This window comes from Gekko japonicus, unplaced genomic scaffold, assembly GCF_001447785.1.
Source record: "Gekko japonicus isolate JY-2015 unplaced genomic scaffold, Gekko_japonicus_V1.1 scaffold880, whole genome shotgun sequence".
In the NCBI taxonomy this organism is placed as follows: Eukaryota; Metazoa; Chordata; class Lepidosauria; order Squamata; family Gekkonidae; genus Gekko; species Gekko japonicus.
In genome coordinates, this window is record NW_015170917.1 from 379,844 (window position 1) to 394,025 (window position 14,182).

The 14,182-nt window shown below is 38.2% G+C and overlaps 1 protein-coding gene across 2 annotated transcripts in view; it reads left to right on the forward strand.

Moving 5' to 3' along the window:
* Window positions 1-14,182, forward strand: part of CDK19 (cyclin-dependent kinase 19) — a 236,930-nt gene that overhangs the window by 719 nt on the left and 222,029 nt on the right. The window lies entirely within an intron of this gene.

Consider the following 14,182-nt stretch of genomic DNA (forward strand, 5'->3'; position numbering starts at 1 on the left):
ATATAAGACCATCTTTCCAAATTCCGGTTGTAGAAGCATATATCAAAAAAGTGGCATCTGAGTATGCAGCAAAGGAGGTTTTTCTTCTGCCTGTCCAGAGTGTGCCCTTTCCCCCTTCGAAGGTACTGGATAAGTGTTAGCCTGAGGTGCGATCTTGACCAGGATGAAAATGTGGCAAAAGAAGTGTTCTGATTGGATTATTTGGTAGATAGATCATGAGTCTATGCTTTGTCGTCGATTAGCGTCTGTGAGACTGGGTACGGTTGTCTTTGAGACAGCACACAAAATACCTGCTTAGGATAATCAGTTTTACTACTCGTTCCACAACCACTTCTGGAACTATAAAGAACTATCAGTTTGGATAATAGTAGGCAAATGTAGAGGAGAGTAGTCTTACTCAGATACAAGATGGCTTTACCAGCTAGTCTTCAGGAGAACTGTTCTGGATCTGTAAGTTTATTATAACAGGTGTGTGTATCTTGAGGCATACTGTTGTTTGTGTTGTATATGTGGTTTTTTGCTTTTAATGTATTTTTTTTTCTATTTTTATGATCAGGAATAGTAGTGTTTTGTTTATATCTTGCCTTTTTTGCAGTAGAAAAGACTGCAAAAGAGAAGGGAGGCTTCCCATTGCCAAGCAACTCTTCTTTCTTCAGTAGCTGACCCTCAGCCAAAGAGCTGAAGAACAAGTGCTCTTTGGCTCTTGTACAAGGACTTGCACCTGTAGGCAAGCACAGGCCTTAAATAACTGTGCAGAGAAGAGAGCAAATTTAGGGAAATGATACTCAGCTGCTGTTAACTGGCAGGATCTCCCTCTGTTCCTCTCCTGCCGATACATAAGCTGGTATTTTGGAATTCCTTGTGACCATAGGCATTTAATGGTTTTATGTTTGCTATCTTGAAAAAGAAAGCTAGCTCTTTTAGGACTGCACCTTTTTGGCAAATCCAGAAATTTGGAGGATATAGAAGTGCTTGATAGTCTTAAAAGACAGACAGAAAACATATACAAAAGGCTACAATCCTGTGGATAAACTTAGGGTATATCCTATTGAGCACAGTGGGATTTGTTTGAATAAACATGCATAGGATTGAGTTGCCTGTCATTGATTTTAGGAATAGATGTTAATTTGTTGCAGTTTGTAGCTTGCCTATACAGACATTCAATATTATGTCCAGACTGTGATCAATGCTTCCTTAAAGCTGTGGAGTCTTGTGAGCAAAAATTCTACTTTATGAGCGACTGGCATTAAAGTTGTGAGCAAGCAATTTGGCTGCTGCATAAATTAGTTTGCTCTGGAGCCATCTTTCCTGAGCGAAGACAAAAACGTGTGAGCCGGAGGCTAAAAAACTGTGAGCTAGCTCACACTGACTCAGCTTAGAGGGAACACTGAGCAACTATAGCAGAAGTCACAGCTGCTAGAGGCAGATCATTATAACATACTGGAGGAAATCAACACAGCCATTGTATAAGGAAATAATGGCTTTCCAGCTCAATAGATTTATTTTAGAGTGTCAGCCATGTGGATAAATATCATAGTGTATGGAACTGTACCTCTCCTCTTTTCAGTTAAGCTCTTGACAAAGTTACTATGAGAGTACCTACAGTAGAAGTTTCATGCAGTGGGAAAAATAAAAGTCTGTAAAAGATCAGGATTCACAGCCAGCTTCCTAAACAGAGAGGAGGAAACAACATGTCATAGATATTTGTGTGTAGCTTTAGTCCGTTCATTCATAATAAGAACTTTAGAGACACCAAAATACTGGCCCCAGAATTCTGTTAAGATGAATTAGATTTGCACAAGACAATATTTGTATTCCTTTTCAGCACCTATGTCAATTATGTTTGTTTCTGTGTATGTACTGCTGTATCTTAATGTTGTTGTTTCCTTCTCAAAAACACAGACAGCTTGCAGGGAATCCCAGTGGTCCCTTGCTTAGGCACTGATCAGGCCCATATCTGCTTCACATCAGCAATGTAGTGGTATGTCACTGGAGTCATTGAGGAGATGACATTTGGCAAAGATCAGTGAGGTGTCATTCAGTCATACATGATCTAGTGCTTTTGTCTAAAGCAGCAAAAGCCTGACTATAGTTAGAAGAAGAAGAGGTTGGATTTATATTCCACCTTTCACTACCTGAAGGAGTCTCAGCGTGGCTTACAATCTCTTTACCTTCCCCTCTCACAGATTTCTGTCTCAGCTCAGGACGGGTGGCTCCAGAGCAAACTAATTTATGCAGTAGCCAAATGGCTCACTCACAACTTTAATGCCAGTCGCTCACAAAGTAGAATTTTTGCTCACAAGACTCCACAGCTTAGAGGGAACAATGGCTAAGAGGTAGGTGGGGCTGAGAGAGCTCTTTCGAGAACTGCTCATGAGAGAACAGCTCTGAGACAACTTGTGACTGACCTAAGGTCACTTCAGCAGCTGCATGTGGAGGAGTGGGGAATGAAACCTGGTTCTCCCAGATTAGAGTTTGTGCTCCTAACCACTAGACCAAACTGGCTTTCAGTTAGTCCAAAGGTATGATTAAAGAGCTTTTACCATCTTCTTTATCAACAGAATAGATGTTGTCGCAAATTGTGGATTGTGCCTTCTTCCACAAGTAATGCCAACTCTGAAGTGGCTAAAGCAACCTAAGTGTGAACAGTAAAAATGTATGGTCTGATTTCTGGTCTCATCCCAGCCTTGTTTGCCTGGTTTCGACTAGTGGCTTAAAGTAGTTTTGGCATTCATATGCCATGGCTGTTGCAATGCCATTTTCCCAAGCTAAAAGAAGAGTGTTGGCTGATTACAATCATAGCTGTATGCACTTCAAAACTCTAGGCTTTTATTTTAAAGAAAGCAAATTTCTAGTCCTTATGACTGCAAAGGTCTTCTTGAAAATGGTTATGTGATGCCTGTTAATATCCAAGAAGCCAAAGATGTAACAGGAATAAGATTTCCAATCGCTGGAGGTTGGTTTTTTTTTAGTGCTGTATAGCTCCTTGTTCCTTCCCATGACTAAGAAAGCCAGAATAAATTATTCTTACTAAGAGAATTATTCATATTTGTTTAGTTTGTGTAATATATGCTGAACACAGAACTTCGCTTGGGGGGGGAATTCTAAAAAACCTTTCACTTCTCATAATAGTACAGCTGCATTTTTCACATCTTCAAAGCTTAGACTTGCAATCCTGGAAAGAACTGCTGCAGAGTTTACAGTTGTCCTGGCGGTCTGTCCTAGTTTTTAAAGGCTAGTAATCATTAAGTGATTTTCCTGGCTAAGAAAAAAACACTATAGTGATGTGGAGAGGGGTGTGACTGGACCAAGAGTGGGAGGAGAGGGGAGCAGGGGAGGAGAGAGGCAGTGTGTGAGTGGCAAGATAGTGTACAGGCTTTCATCAATTATTTGTAAGGCTAGTTAGGGCCTCCTAACCTGTGATTTTGTTGAATTTGGAGTACTGGTCATTCAGGAAATGTCCAAAGCACTCTGGGACAAAATATCAGGAGAAGTTCATTGCTATCTCTTGATCAGTATGATAAACTCTGAAGGCTTATTAGCGACATAGCTACATTGTTTCTTTTCTCTGAAGGTTTATCAATTACCACCTTTTTTCTGAAGGTTTTTCTTTTGAAGCACCTGCTTTACTACTGCACATAATAAATAAGTGCATGCAAATACTTATAAAGTGTATAAATGCTGAATGTTAAATATAAAATTAATGCAAATAAATATTGTTGGTTAATACCATATGATATTTGAAGTTTTTTTAGCTATGGATCAAGGTATGTCTGTCTACAATAACATTTGCCCAGGGTTTGTATATGGAGCTTTTAAATGTGTACCTGTATGTCATTTCTGACATTTTTGATATCAAATTATTTTACTTAAGATTGTTAAAGTGAGAGTTATTCTGTTGGTTTCTTATGCTTATTGTAATGTTCTCAAAGGCAGTGCATTTTATATATTGTTTTTCAGTAGTGCAAGTATACTTATGGAGATAACGTTTTAGCAAAACATCTGAAAGATTTGGCCTGGCTGTAGTAGTTTGAAAATTCATAGAGCTATTTATATTGTGTCTGACAAAAGTTGGTTATTACTAACAACTTGTGAAAGAACAAAGTGTGTAAATATCTGATTAAATCTAGGTTTGTTTCTATTTCAGAACTTTTCTTGTAGGAAATGTTTTTGCACTATGAGTTTTATTGTGTAACAGTTATATTATCTGTATTGCTTGTTAGTTAAATTTATTATTCAAATACAATATCAAACTGGTGACTTTCTCTGCTGAGAAATTAATTGCTGTACTTTCTTTGATGCAGTTTTGGAGAAATATCGACCATAAGGCTGGCTAAGCTTACCTAGCTTGCTTCTAATTTTTTTCTAAAGAGATTGTGGGACTGCTGAAGATGGGTAGCCATGTTAGTCTGTCTGTAGCAGTAGAGAAGAGTAACAGTCCAGTAATGACTAACAAAATTCGTGGTAGGGTATGAGCTTTCGTGAGTCACTGCTCACTCCTTCAGATACAGTTAGAATGTGAGTGTCATGCCTGCAGTGCAGCCCGACCCTGTAGACCCTGACCCCGGGGATTCTGCGCCCTCAACGTCTGAGGGTGAGCTCCCTGCACCCCTTGAATCACCAGACCTAAGTCTTGCGGAGGATGAGCACCAGCTACCAGGAGAGTTTACACCTGGAGCCGCGCTGGCAGAGCCAAGCACAAGCACCACGCCTCCTGATTCCCCCCCCACCGGTGGCTCGTTTGCGCAATCAGAGGCAATGGGACGTGGCAACCCAGCGTAAGGAGGCGCACATGCGAGGTTGGCGTCTTCTAAGCCCAGAGTACTGACCAGAGCCAGGACCCTGTTAGCGGACGGTAATTTGCTAACAAGCAGAACAGGCTTTTTAAGCGGTTCTCTCAGATTCCCAACTCGTGCTGGCAACTAATCGCATAGACGAATCGCTGCACCCCAGATCCTGCATTCTTGTCTCCTGGTTTTCATTCTGACTTCCCGACTCCTGACTTTGGCTTGCGTGACGTTGTTTCCCTGGCTCCCTGACTTCGGACTGTGTATCTTGACTTTTGACGAACGACTTTTGGCTTCTGAGCTCTGCTTGCAATCTCTGGTAACCCTAGATTGTGTTTTGACTTGGTATTTTGGACTCTGCTCACGTTACTCTGTCTTATCTGGTGCCCGGACCCCGGACTATGTTTTGGACTTTCCGTGCCCTGCCTGGGCCGCCAGCGCAATCGTGTCAGTGAGTCCCATCTTTCCTGTATATTGGATTTCAGATGCCAAATGACATTAGATGGCAAATGATAATAGCAAGTGTGATTGGGAGATTAGAAGAGAGACTGCTGAATTGCAACTGATAATGAAGCTCAAAACAGTGCAGCCACTTGGATTAAATCAAGACCTAGGTTTCCTGTCTCATTACCAATCCTGATTTCTCCACACCCAATACCTCCACACCCGTCTGCATATCACACCTAATTCAATCACAAATGAACAGTGACTCACTAAAGCTCATATCCTACCATAAATTTTGTTAGTCTTTAAGGTGCTACTGGACTCATACTCTTTTCTACTTGGGGACTGCTTTTTATTGTATGAAGGTTTTTTATACACTAAACTAGCACCTTCAGTTTCATGTAGTATGCTTAAGACACCACTGTAAGCAGAGCAAAATCTCATCATTTAAGATCAAAGGGAAAGTCTGAGTGATGGAAAGAATGTTTTCCCATTGCCACTATACATCCTAAGGTGGAATGAGTACAATTGCTTGAGAACAAGTCTGTAGACGTTTGCCATACCTTCAGTTTATATTATAGTCAAATTATGTAATGTTAAAACTATTTTTATGAAAACAGTATTATAGTTACAATTTATACACGTATTAAGGAGAATATTTCAGTGATGAGTTAAAGATGACACATGCCTTTTTAAAACTGGAGAAGAATAGAGGTTGTCAAAACATTTAAAATTTCAACTTCTTCTCATTATTCTTAAAGTTATCACTTCAGGAAGTTAACGTTGTCCCAAATCCATGGGTTTTAATGGACTCAGACTGTTAAAAAGGCATTAAGTATTTAGTTGCGTTATTCCAAGAAAATAAGAAAAACAGTAAAAATGTACACTGCAGAGTTGTATCAAATCTGGAAATCGTACTTAGTATTCATTTAAAGCGTTACTTAGTATTAATTTAATAATTCAGTTTAAAACAATTTAATTAGAACAATTTTATTAATTTGAAAACAATTTAAACTGATATTGCTATTCACTTAACAACACTGAATTTCTAGGAGTATTCCAGTGTTTGCCAGCGAATCTCATCTGGACTGCTGTATGCAGTTTTGAGATGACGCATTAAATAATCTTAGAAAAGAACTGCCAAAAATGCTAAAGTTGCAGGAAGGATTCTGCTGAAGAGACTGGACTAGTTTCAGAATAGAAAAATACGTGATGAAGTTTTTAGTGTGAGAATATTGCTGGTGAAAGGAGGCCTCGAGCACTGTTTTGATCTGAAACTCCATAGAAACCCAGCAGTGTTGCATATTTATAGTTCACCAGTCACCATGGCACCAAGGCACTGCTGCAGCTAAAATTCATGTTAAAGCTTCCTATAGATTGTTTCATCATCCTTCTTAATCTTCCTGCAGACTAACAGACTGGGAAAAGAGATTCTGTTTGCTTGCTTCTCAGAAGAGTGAAGGCATTTAATACCTGTACATTTTTGTAATTTTGTTCTTGTGGTATTCCCCTTCATGTTTTACTAGTATGAAAAAATAAATCATATTGTATCATAATTTGTTGTTGTTAGCAATGTTCCCTGTAAGCTATGGAGTCTTGTGAGCAAAAGTTCTACTTTGTGAGCTACTGGCAATAAAGTTGTGAGCGAGTAATTTGACTACTGCATAAATTAGCTTGCTCTGGAGCCATCCTTCCTGAGTCAAGACAAAAATCTCTGAGCTGGAGGCTAAAAAACTGTGAGCTAGCTCACACTAACTCAGCTCCAACTTTTTTTCTTGAATGGCTGAAAACCAAATTCTAGTCATGGTAACTTTCTCCATTCTAATGAATGGTGGCATTGCCAGTGGCATATCTTTTGGATCTGCTTAGGGTCCAATTACACACTATACTTGCTGTACCCTTTCATTTGCTACTTTTTCCTCCCTGAATGTCACTCAGGGAAAAGGTGGGCACCAGTAAATTTCCCCAGTAGGTAAAAGCAGCTCAGAATAATGTTTTTCAGTGGCAAAATAGGGGAGGAAAGGTTGAAGAGCCCCTGTCTGTCCCCATGCTGTTACTGCAAATGCAGCCCAAGCAAGCTGCATGTAGTTTTTAATTTTAAAAGGCTTTTTTTTAAACACACACACAAGATAATGTGACAAAACGTGACCCTTATTTTCATTGAAATACTGCCTCATTTCTGTGTCATAAAATGTGCACAAGGTAGCTAATGACCTAAAATAGTCTAAGGCAAGAAACCAGCCCAATACAATGAAACACAGCACATAAGAAACTGACATTAACCTAAACATAATTGAAAGCAAGATAAGTAGTATATGGACTTCACCTAGAATCTAAAAGGTGTTGAAGTAAGTGCCAGGTGAATTTGACTGTGGGCAGGTTCTGTTACTGGGATGTCAACATAGAAAATTCCTACATTTTAACTGCCTACCCTCTGAAGGTATTGATATTCAGAGAATCTTAATTTGCTGTTTTATGAAACTACCTATCTATTAAGATAAAAGTCTTGGTTCCAATCCCGGGTCAAATCCAAGAGTTTGAATTGTGCCTGATAACAAACCAGAAGCAAACAAAGCTCTTTCAGTATGGGGAAAATAAGTCCTATGAACATTCCCAGTTAATCTAACCAGTTGAGTTTTTGAACCAAAGCACCCACATGTACAATGTATTCAGGTAAGCAAGCCTTAATATTACCAAATCACAAATAACAGTGGCAATATTATAGTAGCTAATCTTTGAGGGGAAAAGAATGGAGCAAACACATAACTCCAGCACTGTTTGTTTAAAAACCTATATAAAGCACAGTCCATTACTGAAGTTGATGAATACCAGAACAGAAGTATATGTGTAGTGGTTGTGGTTTGCAAATATTGTCATTTGTGATGACACATATAAAATCATCTAATTTTATTACAGTGCCTATTTTGCATACTTTTGCTTTGGCCTTCCTACCCTATTGACTCAGCCAGCCAAATCTGACCTTCCTAAGTCTGCAGAGTGAGCTAATAGAGGCTTAGAGACAAGTAACATATGTAAGGTAGTTAAACATGAATCCCAATAAGTTATGATCATGCTGGTACAAACATCTCAGCTAGTAAGGAAAGACAGTCAGTTATGCAACTTAAAAATATATACAGTTTACCAGTTGCTTTCACATGCCAGAAATGAGTTGATCAATGCCTGCTTATCCTGTTGATGTCCATCAGTAGCCAAACTGCCTCAAAATCAGAGCCTACACTGCAGTCTTTTTTATGCTATCTGCCTTATGCTGTTGAATTTACTTTTCCACCAGGAAGAATCCAGTAATTCCCAAAGCTGTTGTTTTTTGGACCTTTGTCTGGATCCTCTGGAAATATAGGTGTCACTGGTAGCTTCTTTAATTTGTAAGTCATGAGGATGTGACTGTTTGACAGTTCCTGTACAGAAACTAACTGTTTTTCTTCATTTTTTTCTCTGCCAGGTGTAGGATTGTGCAGAGAAACTTCATTGTGAATTTGACTGTACATGGAAACTCCACAGCTTCTCCCAATAATACAGTAGTTTCAGGAAATTCTGTTGCAATTACAGAAATGGATGCAGGCTTCAAGTGTGGAAAGATAGGCCTGGAGAGACAGAAATTTGACTGGGTTTCCATTTGAACCATTTTTTAACCACTTGCTACAGGCTCAGCCAGATTCCTTCTGACCATTATGTACTGCAGTATGGTTCAGTTAGACCAGCTGGCCTTGCCTGCTTCAAAGTATTTTCTTCCTAAATATTTCAGATTAGAGAGTGTGTCCTTTGAAATAGACTATCTTTCTGTTTTACATATGTGGGAGCATTTATTTATTTATAGCCTGTCTTTGTTTCTGAGTCTTAAAATGAATTACAGAATATAAAATGATGCAATCAGTTGCCATAGGACTGACAATGGACAATACAATAGGACTAGGATTACAGAGTTAGAAAACAATGTGACTAACAAACTATCTGGCACCAAATATACTGTAAACAGCAGAAAGTAGAATTACAAAAGTAGAAGACAATACAATAAAAGTAAGATAATCCATACAAAACTTGTTGAAGTAGATTACAATTCTATTTCATTATAAAGGCATCCTCCTGGACTTTTCCATTCTACTACAGTTCTAATTCCTTTACAAAAATGATCTACTGGACATTTGTTTTGCACATTCAGCAGAATGACAGAAGCCTGCGGGCCTTCTTGACCACCTGAGGCAGGTTGTTCCCTAAGGTGGGAGCAATCACGAGGAATGTAAGTGAATGGAGCACGCGTTGTGGCATCTTCAGAATGCTTTGCTCAGATTAGCAAAGCTGTCATGGTGGTGCATGTAAGGAGTGGTGGGCCTGCATGTAAGTGTGTTGAAGCCTATGAAGGGCTTTGATTTGTACCAGTACCTTGAGTTGTACCCTGTAAATGATTGGTTATCAGTGGAGTGACAGCAGAATGGGAATGGCATGCATGTTCTGCCTAGTGCCTAATAGTAACCAGGCTACAGTATTCTGTACCAGTTGGAGTTTCCAACGTGATACTAAGGGTAGACTCCTGAAAAGTGCATTAAAATAGTCTAGCCTTCCCACAGCGTAGGTCGATGTGGCCAGATCAGCTGAGTCATGGTAGGGGGGCCATCTTTTGTGGTAAATGAAGATGGAAGAATGCCTTTTTGCAGCTAGCTACATTAGCTTTCTTCTCCAGCAATAATGCTGGGTCCAGTATAATCCCTAGGCTCTTAGCTAAGTCTGCGAGTGTCAACTGGGCCACATCAAAAGCGGGAAGCATAATTTTCTTCAAAACCTTAGCCCTCCCCACCAGCATTACCTCTATCTTGTTAGGATCCATTTTCAACTAATTCACCCTTAACCATTTAACCATAGCAGTAAGGCTCTGGTTCAGAACCTCTACAGCATCACCAAGCAATTTCAATAAGAAATATAGAGCTGGGAGCATTAAGTACAACCTACTCTTAAATCATGAATGGTTTCTCCTAAGGGTTTTATGTAGGGATTGAATAAAATGGGGGTAAGAATTAAGCCTTGTGGAACCCACAAGACAAATGACAAACTGGTTACAACTGTTCTCCCATTGTAACTTGCCCATAAAGAGTTATTTAAACCAATCCAAAGCACATCCCTTGACCCCCACTTGATCCCCCCAGCACCTCATTAAGGTGGCATGATTTGCAATATCAAAGGCTGCTGATAAAATGGTTGGAGAAAAGTAGGATTTCTTTGCTACTGTCACTGCCACCTCGTAGGTGAGGTGAGCTCTACAGTGCAGTTTGTCATATTCAGTTCGAGTTTTCCAGTAATACTATTCTTGATGTTTCTCAGTCCTGTTCAAGTCACCCACCTCCATAGTAAATTAAGGTGTTGGCTTACAACTTAAGGGTAGGAGAGGTTGACACAGAGCAACCATGTTGATAGTTTCCAGGAGCTTTTCGTTGCAGATTCCCACTGTGCCCGTGTCAGTTGGGATCTTAAAATTGCTCACGGCATTTCAGAAACTAGTCAGATCCATAAGTATCAATGGGCAGACAATTCTAACTGACTTCCCACTCCTGCAGAGTATCAGGGCAGCATTCACCTGTGCCTTGAAGAGACGACTAGAAATTATGCAGTTTGTTGCATAGAGAAAAGTAATGCCTTACTTCAAATGGCAGAGCATTTCAGACAGAGCCTAAGCATTGCAGTGGAAAGGGCCTGCTGACGGATGTCTCTGTTCTAATCAAATGTAGTGAAGGCTGTAGATCAGGGGTGGCCAAATTGCAGCCCCGGAGCCGCATGTGGCTCTTTTACACAGTCTAATTTAATGTTAATAAAAAGCAAATTTGCATATTTCCCTATTAAAAACGTGTGTGTAATATTTGTTCATGTCTTGTGGCTCTCAAACATTTGACGATTATTCTATGTGGATGTTACGTTAAGCAAGGTTGGCCACCACTGCTGTAGAGCCAGGACTGCAGCTGGCACATGGGGGTTTTATGCCTGCTTGCCAAAAAATTCTTTAATCGCTGAGTAATGTCTTATTGTGATGTTGCTATTTGCAGTATGAATCTATGTGTGTTTGATCAATTCCAGTGAGTTCATAAAAAGATTCCTATGCTGTGCATAGGATGGATGGAGAAGACATATTGATCACTAGCATAATAATAGGATGGTAGTGATGTATGTTTGGTTGATGCATCTTCAGTAATGGATATGCTACTAACCAGCATACCACACTGATGTAGTAATCAAAGGCTATTAACATGTGAAGTTAGAGAGAAATTTAAATAACAGGAGTGTGACAGACCTGTTTTCTGACCGAATAAGGAGCTTCATGTGTTCAGCACGGTTGCCATGTGATTCTTTTCCAAAGTGAGGAGGGAGGTTTTGTGCTTGGCTGTGCTTCTTTTTTCAGCCATTTTGTGGTAATGCTCACCTCCCCATTAACGGTGCAAAAAGTTGGGGACCTTGGTCCAACTTCTTTAAAACACATGCTTTTTCTCACACTGCTGGATATACTGCTGCTGTAAATTTTTCATGTAGTTGAGTTAGCATTAGGCTGCTTCCACACAAAGGTTTTGCTCCGTTTTTGGTGTCTAAACTGGAGCATTTGGATTCCCCCCCCAATGTTTATTTATTTTTTCCATAAAAACAAGAATGAAACATAACAAAACAACCACCACAAAAAAACAATACTGTTTTCATATACAACAATTTTTGGAGTATACATTTACATATTTTTTTCCATCCATCTATTCATTTTTGCCATCTTTTTTGAAACATCTTTTCCTCTTTTCCTGATAATATCATATTCACTTTATCAATTTCTTTTATTTCCATAATTTTCATAATTACTTCTCTACTTGGTAATTTATCTGTTTTCAAACACTTAGCTATAAGGATTCTAGAGCTAGTAAGTATGTATAGTATCAAACATAAGTCATTGTATTTAATCCCGTCTGGTAGTATATTAAGCAAGCATATTTCTGGCTCCAATTTCAGTTCTATTTCAGTTATTTCTGCTATTAATTGTTTTATCATTTTCCAAAATTTGCAAATTTTTTCACATCTCCACCATGTATGATAATATGTTCCAATATTTTTTTTGCATCTCCAACAATTCCCTGAAACATTTTTGTAACATTTTGCCACCTTATCTGGAGTCCAATGCCCCCTATAGAACATTTTAGGGATATTTTCCTTATATGCTGTTGCTCTTAATAGTTTTATAGATTTCCACATTTTTGACCATTTATCTAGGTTTATATTATATCCCAAATCATTCACCCATGCTCTCATGCCTGGTTTTTAAATTTCTTCTTGCATCTCATTATTTAATAGGAAGTTATATAGCTTTTGTATCATTTTATCAGAGGATGACAACCAAATTTTATCTAGGTCTGATTTTTCTATTGCAAAGTTCTTTATTTTATCTTTGGCAAATCTTGATTTTAATTGTAGTTTTTCCCAATTTGTAAGGTTGATGTTTACAGCTTGTAGCGTTTCAAAGGATTTCAATTCATTCTCTTTTGTTAGCAGTGTTTCATAGTTAATATTTTTATTTTCCGTCATTAATGTTGGCATTATAAATGCCTCTAGTGGAGAAACCCATCTGGGTATTTTGACATAAAACTTTTCTTTTATACTTCTCCAAGTCTTTATTAAAGCTTCTCTAATTATATGCTTATAGAAATTTTTTTTGTATTTTATCTTTGTCATACCATACATAGGCATGCCAGCCCAAGTGCAGGTCATGACTTTCTAGTTTTAGTGTCCCTTGATCTTCTAATAATATCCAATCTCGTATCCATCTCATCATTGCCGCTTTATAGTACAGTTGCCAATCTGGAAGCCCAAGACCTCCTCTTTCTTTTTTGTCACGCAGTAATTTCAGTTTAATCCGTGCTTTTTTAGCTTGCCATATAAACTTTCTTGCTAGTTGGTCTAGTTCCTCACAGACTTTGTTATTTTTGAGTATCGGTATACATTGTGCAAGAAATTAAAAACGTGGCAGAATATTCATTTTTATGGTGGCAATTCTGCCCATAAATGATATGTGTAAGTCCTGCCATTTATGTAAGTCTTTCTTGATTTCTTCTATTAACACTTTATAGTTATTTTTGTATAATTGCACATTTTTATTTGTAATTGTGATACCTAAGTATTTTACTTTATTTGTCACCTCAGTATTTGTGACCTTTTGTATATTGGTTATTTCTTCTTTAGTACAATTTTTTGTTAAGATCTTAGTTTTCTTGATGTTAATTTTAAGCCCTGCTAAGGATCCATATTCTTGTATTTGATTCATCAGGTTCATTATCGAAGCCACTGGTTTTTCTAGAATAAATACAAGATCATCAGCAAATGCTTGAAGTTTGAATTGCTCACCTTTAATTTTCAGTCCCCGTATTTTTTTGTTATTTCTCACCATATCATTTAATGTTTCTAGGCCAAAAATAAATAAAAGTGGTGAAAGTGGGCATCCTTGCCTTGTTTCCTTCTGAATACGTATATTTTGTGTTAGTTCTCCATTGACAATTATTTTTGCCCACTGTTCTTTGTATATGGCCGCTATCATCTTCATAAACCTTTCCTCACATCCCCATTCTTCTATTTTTTTTGAAATTTTTTATTAAACAGAGCAAAGTAGGATAACAGCAATGACATAGAAGTCATAAAACTCTATCGTTACAGTGAGTGGTAAGCCAAACAAAAGCTTATAAACTTCTCTAATCCCAACAAGTTTGCCTTTCTTGCAACACTCTAATCTATGAACTAGTGAACGAAGCAACAAAACCAGCTTCCATAATGGTGATCAAGCTAATGTACTGTATCCTATGATCTTCGTTAGCAATAAACTAAAAGCGTATCCATGGAACATAAGCGGCCTTTGAAGGGAGTATGTTCTTTTCTGACATTATTATTATTATTATTATTATTATTATTATTATTATTATTATTATTAT